A 12,916-nucleotide genomic window follows, 5' to 3' on the forward strand; every position below is an offset into this window, starting at 1 on the left:
TGTCAAAGAGTGTTTTCCTCTAAGAATTTTATAGTGTCTGGTCTTACATTTACATCTTTAATCCACTGGAGTTTATTTTTGTGTATGGTCTTAGGTAGTGTTCTAATTTAATTCTTCTGTATGTAGCTGTCCAGTTTTCCCAGCACCACTTATTGAAGAGACTATCATTTCTCCATTGTATGTTCCTGCATCCTTTGTCGTAAATTAGTTGCCCAGATGTGCATAGGTTTTTCTCTGGGCATTCTATCCTATACCATTGATCTATAATTTTGTTTTTGTGCCAGTACCATACTGTCTTGATTACTGTAGCTTTGTGGTATAGTTTGAAGTTGGGGAGCCTGATTCCTCCAACTCGGTTTTTCTTTCTCAAGATTGCTTTGGGCTGGGAGCTTCAAGATGGCGGAAGAGTAAGACGCAGAGATCACCTTCCTCTCCACAAATACATCAGAAATACATCTACATATGGAACAGCTCCTACAGAACACCTACTGAATGCTGGCAGAAGACCTCAGACCTCCCAAAAGGCGAGAAACTCCCCATGTACCTGGTTAGGGCAAGAGAAATAAAAAAAAACAGAGACAAAAGAATAGGGATGGGACCTGCACCAGTGGGAGGGAGCTGTGAAGGAGAAAAGGTTTCCACACACTAGGAAGCCCCTTCGCTGGGGGGAGACTGCAGGTGGCGGTGGTTGGGGGAGCTTCGGAGACACGGAGGAGAGCGCAGCAACAGGGGTGCGGAGGGCAAAGTAGAGAGATTCCCGCACAGGGGATCAGTACCGACCAGCAATCACCAGCCCGAGAGGCTTGTCTGCTAACCCGCCGGGACGGGCGGGGGCTGGGAGCTGAGGCTCGGGCTTCGGTCAGATCCAAGGGAGAGGACTGGGGTTAGCTGCGTGAACACAGCCTGAAGGGGGCTAGTGCGCCACCGCTAGCCGGGAGGGAGTCCAGGAAAAGGTCTGCAGCTGCTGAAGAGGCAAGAGACTTTTTCTTGCCTCTTTGTTTTCTGGTGCGCGAGGAGAGGGGATTAACAGCGCCCCTTAAAGGAGCTTCAGAGACGGGCGTGAGCCGCGGCTAACAGCGTGGACCCCAGAGACGGGCATGAGATGCTAAGGCTGCTGCTGCCTCTTGCACTGTTGGTGGGAATGTAAATTGATACAGCCACTATGGAGAACAGGACGGCGGTTCCTTAAAAAACTAAAAATAGAACTACCATATGACCCAGCAATCCCACTACTGGGCATATACCCTGAGAAAACCATAATTCAAAAAGAGTCATGTACCAAAATGTCCATTGCAGCACTGTTTACAATAGCCAGGACATGGTGTCCACTGACAGATGAATGAAGGAGATGTGGCACATATATACAATGGAATATTAGTCAACCATAAAAAGAAACGAAATTGAGTTATTTGTAGTGAGGTGGATGGACCTAGAGTCTCTCATACAGAGTGAAGTAAGTCAGAAAGAGAAAAACAAATACCATATGCTAACACATATATATGGAATCTAAGGAAAAAAAAAAAGGTTCGTGCCCCAGTCTGGGAACATCCCACATGCAGTGGCTGGGCCCGTGACCCATGGCCGCTGAGCCTGCGCGTCCGGAGCCTGTGCTCCGCAACAGGAAAGGCCGCAACAGTGAGAGGCCCACGTACCACAAAAGAAAAACCTAACCTTACACCTAAAGCAATTAGAGAAAGAACAACAAAAAAACCCCAAAGTTAGCAGAAAAAAAGAAATCATAAAGATCAGTGCAGAAATAAATGAAAAAGAAATGAAGGAAATGATAGCAAAGATCAATAAGACTAAAAGCTGGCTCTTTGAGAGGATGAACAAAATTGATAAACCATTAGCCAGACTCAACAAGAAAAAAAGGGAGAAAACTCAAATCAATAGAATTAGAAATGAAAAAGGAGAAGTAACAACTGACACTGCGGAAATACAAAGGATCATGAGAGATTACTACAAGCAACTCTATGCCAAAAAAATGGACAACTTGGAAGAAATGGACAAATTCTTAGAAATGCACAACCTTCGGAGACTGAACCAGGAAGAAACAGAAAATATGAACAGACCAATCACAAGCACTGAAATTGAAACTGTGATTAAAAATCTTCCAACAAACAAAAGGCCAGGACCAGATGGCTTCACAGGCGAATTCTATCAAACATTTAGAGAAGAGCTAACACCTATCCTTCTCAAACTCTTCCAAAATATAGCAGAGGGAGGATCACTCCCAAACTCACTCTACGAGGCCACCATCACCCTGATACCAAAACCAGACAAAGTTGTCACAAAGAAAGAAAACTACAGGCCAATATCACTGTTGAACATAGATGCAAAAATCCTCAACAAAATACTAGCGAACAGAATCCAACAGCACATGAAAAGGATCATACACCATGATCAAGTGGAGTTTATCCCAGGAATGCAAGGATTCTTCAATATATGCAAATCAATCAACGTGATACAGCATATTAACAAACTGAAGGAGAAAAACCATATGATCATCTCAATAGATGCAGAGAAAGCTTCTGACAAAATCCAACACCCATTTATGATAAAAACCCTCCAGAAAGTAGGCATAGAGGGAACTTTCCTCAACATAATAAAGGCCATATATGATAAACCCAGAGCCAACATCGTGCTCAATGGTGAAAAACTGAAACCACTTCCACTAAGATCAGGAAGAAGACAAGGTTGCCCACTCTCACCACTCTTATTCAACATACTTTTGGAAGTTTTAGCCACAGCAATCAGAGAAGAAAAAGAAATAAAAGGAATCCAAATCAGAAAGAAGAAGTAAAGCAGTCACTGTTTGCAGATGACATGATACTATACATAGAGAATCCTAAAGATGCTACCAGAAAACTACTAGAGCTAATCAATGAATTTGGTAAAGTAGCAGGATACAAAATTAATGCACAGAAATCTCTTGCATTCCTCTACACTAATGATGAAAAACCTGAAAGTGAAATTAAGAAAACACTCCCATTTACCACTGCAACAAAAAGAATAAAATATCTAGGAATAAGCCTACCTAAGGAGAGAAAAGACCTGCATGCACAAAATTATAAGACACTGATGAAAGGAATTAAAGATGATACAAACAGATGGAGAGATATACCATGGTCTTCGATTGGAAGAATCAACACTGTGAAAGTGACTCTACTACCCAAGGCAATCTACAGATGCAATGTAATCCGCATCAAACTACCACTGGCATTTTTCACACAACTAGATCAAAAAATTTCACAATTTGTATGGAAGCACAAAAGATCCCGCATAACCAAAGCAATCTTGAGAAAGAAAAACGGAGCTGGAGGAATCAGGCTCCCTGACTTCAGACTATATTACAAAGCTCCAGTAAGCAAGACAGTATGGTACTGGCACAAAAACAGAAATATAGATCAATGGAACAGGAGAGAAAGCCCAGAGATAAACCCATGCACATATAGTCACCTTATCTTTAATAAAGGAGGCAAGAATATACAGTGGAGAAAAGCCAGCCTCGTCAATAAGTGGTGCTGGGAAAACTGGACAGGTACATGTAAAAGAATGGAATTAGAACACTCCCTAACACCATACACAAAAATAAACTCAAGATGGATTAAAGACCTAAATGTAAGGCCAGAAACTATCAAACTCTTAGAGGAAAACATAGGCAGAACACTCTATGACATAAATCACAGCAAGATCCTTTTTGACCCACCTCCTAGAGAAATGGAAATATAAACAAAAATAAACAAAGGGGACCTAATGAAACTTCAAAGCTTTTGCACAGCAAAGGGAACCATAAACAAGACCAAAAGACAACCCTCAGAATGGAAGAAAATATTTGCAAATGAAGCAACTGACAAAGGATTAATCTCCAAAATTTACAAGCAGCTCATGCAGCTCAATAACAAAAAAACAAACAACCCAATCCAAAACTGGGCAGAAGACCTAAATAGACATTTCTCCAAAGAAGAGATACAGATTGCCAACAAACACATGAAAGAATGCTCAACATCATTAATCATTAGAGAAATGCAAATCAAAACTACAATGAGATATCATCTCACACCAGTCAGAATGGCCATCATTAAAAAATCTACAAACAATAAATGCTGGAGAGGGTGTGGAGAAAAGGGAACCCTCTTGCACTGTTGGTGGGGATGTAAATTGATACAGCCACTATGGAGAACAGTACGGTGGGTCCTTAAAAAACTAAAAATAGAACTACCATACGACCCAGCAATCCCACTACTGGGCATATACCCTGAGAAAACCATAATTCAAAAAGAGTCATGTACCAAAAAGTCCATTGCAGCACTGTTTACAATAGCCAGGACATGAAAGCAACCTAAGTGTCCACTGACAGATGAATGAAGATGTGGCACATATATACAATGGAATATTAGTCAACCATAAAAAGAAACGAAATTGAGTTATTTGTAGTGAGGTGGATGGACCCAGAGTCTCTCATACAGAGTGAAGTAAGTCAGAAAGAGAAAAACAAATACCATATGCTAACACATATATATGGAATCTAAGGGAAAAAAAAAAAAGGTCATGAAGAACCTAGGGGCAAGATGGAACACAGACCTACTAGTGAATGGATCTGAGGATATGGGGAGGGGGAAAGGTAAGCTGTGACAAAGTGAGAGAGTGGCATGGACATATATACACTACCAAACATAAGATAGCTAGCTAGTGGGAGGCAGCCACATAGCACAGGGAGATCAGCTCGGTGCTTTGTGACCACCTAGAGGGGTGGGATAGGGAGGGTGGGAGGGAGGGAGACGAAGAGGGAAGAGATATGGGAACATACGTATATGTATAACTGATTCACTTTGTTATACAGCAGAAACGAACACACCATTGTAAAGCAATTATACTCCAATAAAGATGTTAAAAATTAATTAATTAATTAATTTGAAAAAGAAGATTGCTTTAGCTATTTGGGGTCTTTTGTGTTTCCATACGAACTGTCAAGATTTTTTGTTCTAATTCTGTGAAGAATGCCATTTGAAAGGGATTTGATAGGGACTGCACTGAACCTGTAGATTGCTTTGGGTAGTGTAGTCATTTTCACAATATTGATTCTTCCAATCCAAGAACATGGGATATTTCTCCATCTGTTTATGTCTTCTTTGATTTCTTTCATCAGTGTTTTACAGTTTTCTGAGTACAAGTCTTTCGCCTCCTTAGGCAGGTGTATTCCTAGGCATTGTATTCTTTCTGTTGCAATGGTAGATGGGAGTGTTACCTTAATTTCTCTTTCTGATTTTTCGTTGTTTGTGTATAGGAATGCCAGAGATTTCTGTGCATTAATTTTGCATCCTGCAAATTCACTGATTAGTTCCAGTAGTTTTCTGGTGGCACCTTTAGGATTTTCTATGTATAGTATCATGTCATCGGCAAACAGTGACAGCTTTAATTCTTGTTTAAAGTACAGTTTACCCTCTATATTGGCAGGTTTTAATCCAAGGCTGATTGAACCTGCATACGCAAAACCCATGGATAGGGACTTCCCTGGTGGTCTAGTAGGTAAGACTCCATGCTCCCAATGCAGGGGGCCTGGCTTCGATCCCTGGTCGGGGAACTAGATCCCACACGCATACCACAACTGAGAGTGCGCATCCCATGAGTAAGAAGTCCGCATGCCACAACTAAGACCCGGCATGGCCAATAAATAAATATTAAAAAGAAAAAAAAAACCCCATGGATATGAGGGCCCACTGTTACTGGTTGGGCAACCAGGTAGGGGGGATTCCAGTAAGCAAAAGGCAGGAACTGAAGCAAGGAGTTTAGAGCAGACAACAGAATTTGGGAAATTATCAGGAGATGGCTGAAGCCATAGTTAAGGGTGAGATTACGGTGGAGTAAGGGAAGAGCTGGCTATTGTATAGTAAAAAAAAATTAATAGCATCTACCTCATATGGATGCATACTAAAGGAGTGACTGCATGTGAAATATCTGATCTGTGTCGTCGAGGCTTAGCCAAATTACTCTATAGACAGCAGGTGCTCGAAAAATGCTTATTGAATATATCAACACCTATTAAAACTAAGACCAACCATCCTCAGCGCCACCTTACCCGCACAACATGGATTCGAGAATTGTATGTTTACACGAGGCTGTTTTTCTCATGTAGGATTCTGAGTTAGTCCAGTCTGATCAAGGATTAAGAGGTACTCCAGCGTTATCTACAGTGTGGAATAACGCTGCATTATGTGTTATTATCCAGTGCCGGAAAGAAAGCAGTCAGGAACACAATTACTCAGAATGGGGTATAAAAGGAAAAAGCTCATTCCTACAAGGTCAGTGAACATGAGCGTCCACCATGGTGCAAGCACTGTATTTACAGGTTTGAACGTAAATCCACAAAGAGAAAAACTTCCTGGCACAGACTAAAAGCAGTGACAATGTGGCATTTGAGCTAAATTCAAAAGATGAGTCAAATGTAAAGGTCCAATCACAGGATAGAAAAAAAAAATCACTGGTTGGCTTAGGTGGTTTGCTTTTAAGTTTGTGACGAACTGTAGCTTAACTAAAAATACCCACCCAGAATCAGCAATGGGAAACACACGCCACCGTGAGTGCCCCGTTCAGAAGAGTTAGTCAAGGAGGCGAAGGAAGGCCCAACCTCAACACGCGCAGGGGCTGAAGCAACTGGGTGAGGTGCCTGCTCTAAGTGTGCTGCAGAGGGTCCTTGAGCTCAGGGCCCCAGGGGTGCCACTGGTGGGGTGCAGGAGGAAGCGAGCAGAGTGCTTCCCCAGCTACAACTTCGGGGTCTCTGCTTTTATCTTTTTCTTCTGCTTTAAAATTCCACTTAAAATCTTGCTTGACGAAAGCACTCGACGGTGAAAACACACACTTCGGAAGCCACTGACCTGGAGCAAATTAATTCTGGGGATAAAAATCAACAGACATGTTAAAATTCTAATTTTTATACCCATTTTCACAACTGGCTCAAGACTATGATGATTGGTGCAGAGATCAAGAGGCACTTAAGTTTTATACTTCTGTAATGTTTATAATGAAAACGAATACTTATCAAAGAAGTGTTAGAGATAACTAACGTTAGTTCAGATGACTTGTCGTTCCCTATCTTTCATAGAAGACAGATTACAGCTAAATCTAATTGCTTCCCTGGGCAAAAATGAAATCCTACTGAGGGCTCATACATGACTGCATGTATGCTAAGAAACAAGAGAAAATGTTCTGTGTGTAATTAGTAGTAAAAATCTATTCATACAGAACCATTCTCTGGGGGAACTGTGTGCCCTGGAATCATATTTTTCCAAACAACTTTCATAAGATTCCTGTACGCTATTTTTTTTACAGAGGAAAACCAAGCGTTTCAAATTTTAATTACAAAATGGTATTTCAATGAAGAAATGAGAACAGATAGAGAACACTGGACTTTCAGGAGTTAAGATAGAAGCAGATTTCTAATGCCAACCCTTCTCCCAATTCCCAAAAAAGAGGAGGGTACTGTCACAGCAAGAACTATGGAGCATTATTTCAGTAATCTCTAGTCTAACTTAGCCTTGGAAGTTTTGTCTTCAGGCTAGAGAGACCCACGAGCAGCAGGTACCGAGACCCTGGCTCACAGGGAGTATTTAAAAGATTTTGCTCATAGCTGTTAAAGATGTAGGCAGCATGCCCTCCATCCACCAAGATGAGACCTGCCTGCAAGGTCCCAGGAGGGAAAGCTGAGTTCGGATATCCTTCCAGGCTCTCTGACCCTCCCTGTGACCCATGGCACACATGTGAGAAGCAGCTGGTCAGGGTTAAAAGTACAGTCTGGCCGCAGAGCCCTGCCCAGCTAACTGGCCCCCAGAGCTACTGAACCCTGACCTGGGCTTCACCATACCCCATTTTCTAACCAAATGTGTTAACTGGCTGCAGATTCTTGAACTATGCCTCAGATGCATTTTCCAACACACACACACACACACACACACACACACACACACACAGTGATAGGACAGAATTTTCTCTAGTGAGAGAATATTATTTTATTTGTTAATATCAATAGCTAAGCACTTAGCAGCAAATTCAACTACAATGGTAGTTGTATTTACCAATCGATTTACCAATCAATGGTAATAAACAGCAACCTGCAACTCGTTTAAATCCCTCTCTGCGCAACACTCTTCTGTGTCAGAGGATGCCTCACTGAAATCTCCAGATAACATTTTCCTCAGAGACAATTCTGCTGATGCATCAGTTTTGGTTCCTGAGCTTTCATTTACATGAACCATTCACACTAGAACAGGACGATTCTTCCTTTAGCCAGGCCTCCTGCTCTCGCTGTGTGTACTCCTCAGTCACCGAACATTTCAGTATAGCTCAGAACTGCTGACTGTTAGGGCAGGAAGAACCTCAGAGATGATCTGATACAAAGCCATCATTTTTTCAAACAGGGAACTCAGTCCAGAGAAGTGAAGTGACAAAAAAGTCTGGGTGGCGAAGCTGGGGACAGCAAACTGGGCACTCCCTCCTAATCCTGTGTTCATGCCAGGGGACTAAAAACCAGGTTCCTCAGGGCCCTGGGTTACTCAGCTGTGTCTCAGGAACCATGAGGCAGGAGGAGGCCGAGGGGCAACCCCCAGAACAGCTGCAGTTTATCTGTTTCATATATTAAACACAAGATGTCATTTGAAAGAAAGGGTTTCACTGTAAATAAACAAACATCTTGAAAACCACCACATGGCAGAACCAACTTCAAATAAATGGAAAGTTAAAAGAGAGAACTAACAACATAGGGTCTTACTTTAATGAATGTGTCCTTTTTTAAATGGAACAAGGACAGAAAACAGCACTAAAACCAAATGTTATAGCTTAAGAGTTCTCTCCTTTATTTTTGCCGGTCTAGGAAAATAAAACAAACAAACAAAAAAGACAAAGAGAAGAAAAACAAAGGTTAGGTAGTATATTTTAGTTTCTAGGTCCCTGGGAATGTCTTAAATCCATATTACATTGACTGGGCAATTTCAAGAAACAGTCACATAGGACATTGACCTAACTAAAATTCTTAAGATAAATCTATCTTCACTAAAAAGAATGGAAGAAAGGTTTTCATAAATTACTGGTACACGCACACACAAAAGCCCTCCAATTTTACCTTTTGTTTTCCTGTCTGCTGAGCACCTTTAATAGCTTATAACCGTCTCCCATTTCTAAAAAACCAATTCTTTCTTACAGATGCTCAAAAGCCAATGAACAGTGTGTCTTTAAGGTCAGTAGGTGGGAGGGAAGCTGGTTTGTCACTATGTGGTAGGCTAGAGCTGGACGCAGTCTGCAGAAGTAGACGGCCAGCCCCGGGGACACTGGGAATTCAACAAGTCACTAAGAACTATGCTCACTGCGGTCTGGCATGCCACAAAAACTTTTCTTGACTTTTTCATTTTTGTCATTCTAGATTCCTACTGGAGCCAGATGATTTAAAAATCTTGTTTCAGACAATCTTCTTAACTTTTTTAAGTTAATAGCTTCCAATGACACTGAACCAACCAACCTCTTCGCATTTTATAGACCATTTAAAGCCAGCCAGGTTTGATCATTTAGTAAAGCAATAGTTCTTTACAGGAAGTGCCCTCAAGCTAAGCACTGCTCTTTGGGGAGCTTGTTAATATGCTCAGTCAAGTCAGCTCTGTTGAAGCCAAGTGAGCTCCCAGTGCCACCCTCTGAAAAGATCAAATGTCATCTTCTAAAAGGACTTCTTCCTCCCTCCCTCCTACTCACTCCCAAATTTCCACAAGCAGCATTAGCATATACAGCACAAATGAGAGACACACTCATTTCAGGGCATGGAGAAGTCAAACATTTTTAAGAAGTCAAAAGACAATGGAACATATATATATATATATATATGGAATATATATATGTATAACTGACTCACTCTGTTATAAAGCAGAAACTAACACACCATTGTAAAGCAATTATACTCCAATAAAGATGTAAAAAAAAAAAAAAAAAAAAAAAAAAAAAAAAAAAAAAAAAAAAAAAAAAAAAAAAAAAAAAAGACAATGGAACAAAGTACTGATTTTCCTTATGTTCTAAGGATACATGAATATTAACATGAGTTGTTTTCTAAACTTGGGAACTCTGCAAGAGGCCATCTTGGTTAGCCTCCAAACAGACTTACCTAAGTGACCTAATTTTCACGTTCTGCTTTTGAAGATCTCCAGGACAGAAATTCCACAATCTCCACTGGTAACCTGAACTGTGGTTTAATTTCCTTCAGAGTCAAAGGGGACTGTTTATTTCAACTTTTTTAAAAAAGTTAAACAAGAGCTTAACTCTTGTTAAAAGATGTCATTTGAACCCTGAAACCAGTAACTGGAACAACACAAAGTGAATAACCAAGAACTGTGCTATAGGTTAAACCACAGACATCAGAAATATGCCTGGCTTACAAGGATGGTTATGCTCTTCTCTCTGCCCAGATGACCCTATATGCACCATGGGTGTCTGCACTCATGACTCAAATTTACAAGTTTAAGAAATGACTCTACAGCTTCTGGAAAGAAAGAAACTCATGTGCAATGAAGAGGTCTCTGGTAGTCACTGGTGAAAATCACTCCCAGGTCTTCCACACTTTCCAAATGAGTAGAAATTTTGGGTTTTGGTGTCCTTTTCCTTTTCAGTTTTCCTAAGAGTTCCCTAAGCAATATCATACTCAGGTTTCCTAAATCTTTTTTAAGGTGAACTTTCCACTGAGCTACCCCTTGAAACAAGTTTTCTGGAGATTTTGCCCTTGACCTCCTGGAATTTTTCAATGAAACTCAAAAGAGATGTTTACCTGACCTCCTAATGAAAGCTCTATTTTTTAATTCCTTGAACTTTTCTGTCTTTTCTTGTTGTGCCTTCTGGGAAAGAAAGACAAGTACAGTTGTTGGCTTGATCTCAACTGGCAAACACCAAGATAATCCAGTTCTAATAAGTTTCTCAAGAACTTGGATAGCATCGCAAAGATATTAAGTATGTTCTCTTCTCTGGCATGGTTGTTTGCACTTCACCTTTTCAGAGGATCAATGTAAAGATAGGAAATGCCAGCACATTACCTTTGTGACAAAAAAAAAAAAAGAGATGTCAATCACAGAAAGAATAAAAGGAATACTACTGGGTTTTTCAAAAGCAATGAGAGAGCAGGAAAAAACTATGACCTAAGGGGCAGAGGGAAGAAGGAATGAGACCACTTTTTGCCATCTGGTGTCCAAATGAGGCTGAGTTCAGGCTCTCTCTAGCAGGGGGCATTTGGAGAGGTTTGGAATTGAGCACCTACAACCAGGTGTAGTTGATAATTTCCTTTTCTTGCAAGAAAGAAGGTTCCTGGTGTGGAGCTTTTGGCAGTTCCATTTCAAATGGAAACCTGTTTGGGAATGGCTTGGGTCATATATATTTCAGGGCCTTCTCAGTCCACCTGGGGACAGATACATTCCTCTGCTAAGAGATCAAGGGATGAGATGAATGCTTCACTTTACTGCCAATTTCCTCTAGGAATTCTCTTCCAGGAATCATTCAGTATAAGGCTTCCAACACCATTCCACTCCACTCATCTCACACACTAGGTTCCCAGTAGCATGCTTGCTCTTAGCTACATGTCCTCTAGCAAGGACAAAACTACCACGTGATCCATCAACAACATACGTGAGCACCGCGAGGGCTCAGAGACTCCAAGTCCAGCTCTCTGCTGCCTAGAAGCTACAATTCAGTGGCAGGGAGGCTGCTTATTCATAAATAGCTGTGTTTTGAGCAGACCCTTCTGAGAAGGTACACTCAGTAGCACACTAGGTATAACACTCAAACCTCAGTACAAAAGTTTATTTCCTCCACCTTTCTGAATCTGAGTCTGCAAAAAAAAAAAAAAAAAAAAAAGGAAAGAAAAAGATGAAAATTGCCGTCAAGCAAAGCAAAAAAGGCCCTCACACGGCCTATGAAAGGTCCCAAGTTGAGTGATTCTGGCCTGGCCATTTTCCTGCAGCATGGGTCAAAGCAGAGCAACTACTGAAGGCGTGGTTGGAATATTCTCAGATTTCAGAACTGAGCCAAGTAGAAGGATGCATCTGTCGAAATGTCCACCATACTGCGTAATTTATACTGGTTGACTGAGTGGACTGATGGAGCTGTAGGACTCTTGAAAAACTGCTCCTGGAATCTCATTCACCACTTTTCATTTATATTCCAGCTTATCATATCTAATCAAGGACTTTAACAGGGATCTTTAGGTGGAAGGAAAAGACCAAGCAAGTCCCTGGAGCTTTCCTCAACTATAATAATCAGAAGGAAGATGATTGAGGAAGAGGCTGGTAGAGAAATTCATTCAGTTAACAATAACAGGAAATGAGTAGGCAAATAAATAACTCAATAAATGTTTTCAACCCTTCTGTTCATCTTTATCCAGCTCAACTCAGACTGGCTACTTCTTTATCCCTGGGCCACTTTGCATAAACAGGAGCCCTACAATTAAAAATAAGGGAACGAATTTTGTCCCCATTCCACTCAAATTTTCATTGATTCAGTCTAGTACCAATGGCTCAGTTTTTCTTTCTTTTCTTTTCTTTTTTTTTTTTAAAGGAGTGACAGTTTTATAAATGGTTTTTCTTCTAGATGACAAATAAGGGATCTTCAGTCTTATTTCATGTTGAAACAATCCAGCCTAAATGATTCTAGCTCTCGGCAAGTAGCTGATGAGAAGGACTTTGTAAAGGCAGATGGCATTCTAAGCTCAAGGAGATTTCAGTTGGGAAGGGGAGGAACTGACCAGTTTAGGATTTTCACAAAATTTAGATTAACACTGAAAAAGTAGGAACAGAGCCTCCTATGTTCTTTCAATTTCCCATAAGTAAATGAGGAAGAAAAGACAACCGGTATAAAAAGAACTTCTTACGAAAGGTAAGAAGAACAGTAGCATTTGCTGGGA

Source organism: Lipotes vexillifer, unplaced genomic scaffold (genome assembly GCF_000442215.2).
Source record: "Lipotes vexillifer unplaced genomic scaffold, Lipotes_vexillifer_v1.1 scaffold83, whole genome shotgun sequence".
Classification (NCBI taxonomy): Eukaryota; Metazoa; Chordata; class Mammalia; order Artiodactyla; family Lipotidae; genus Lipotes; species Lipotes vexillifer.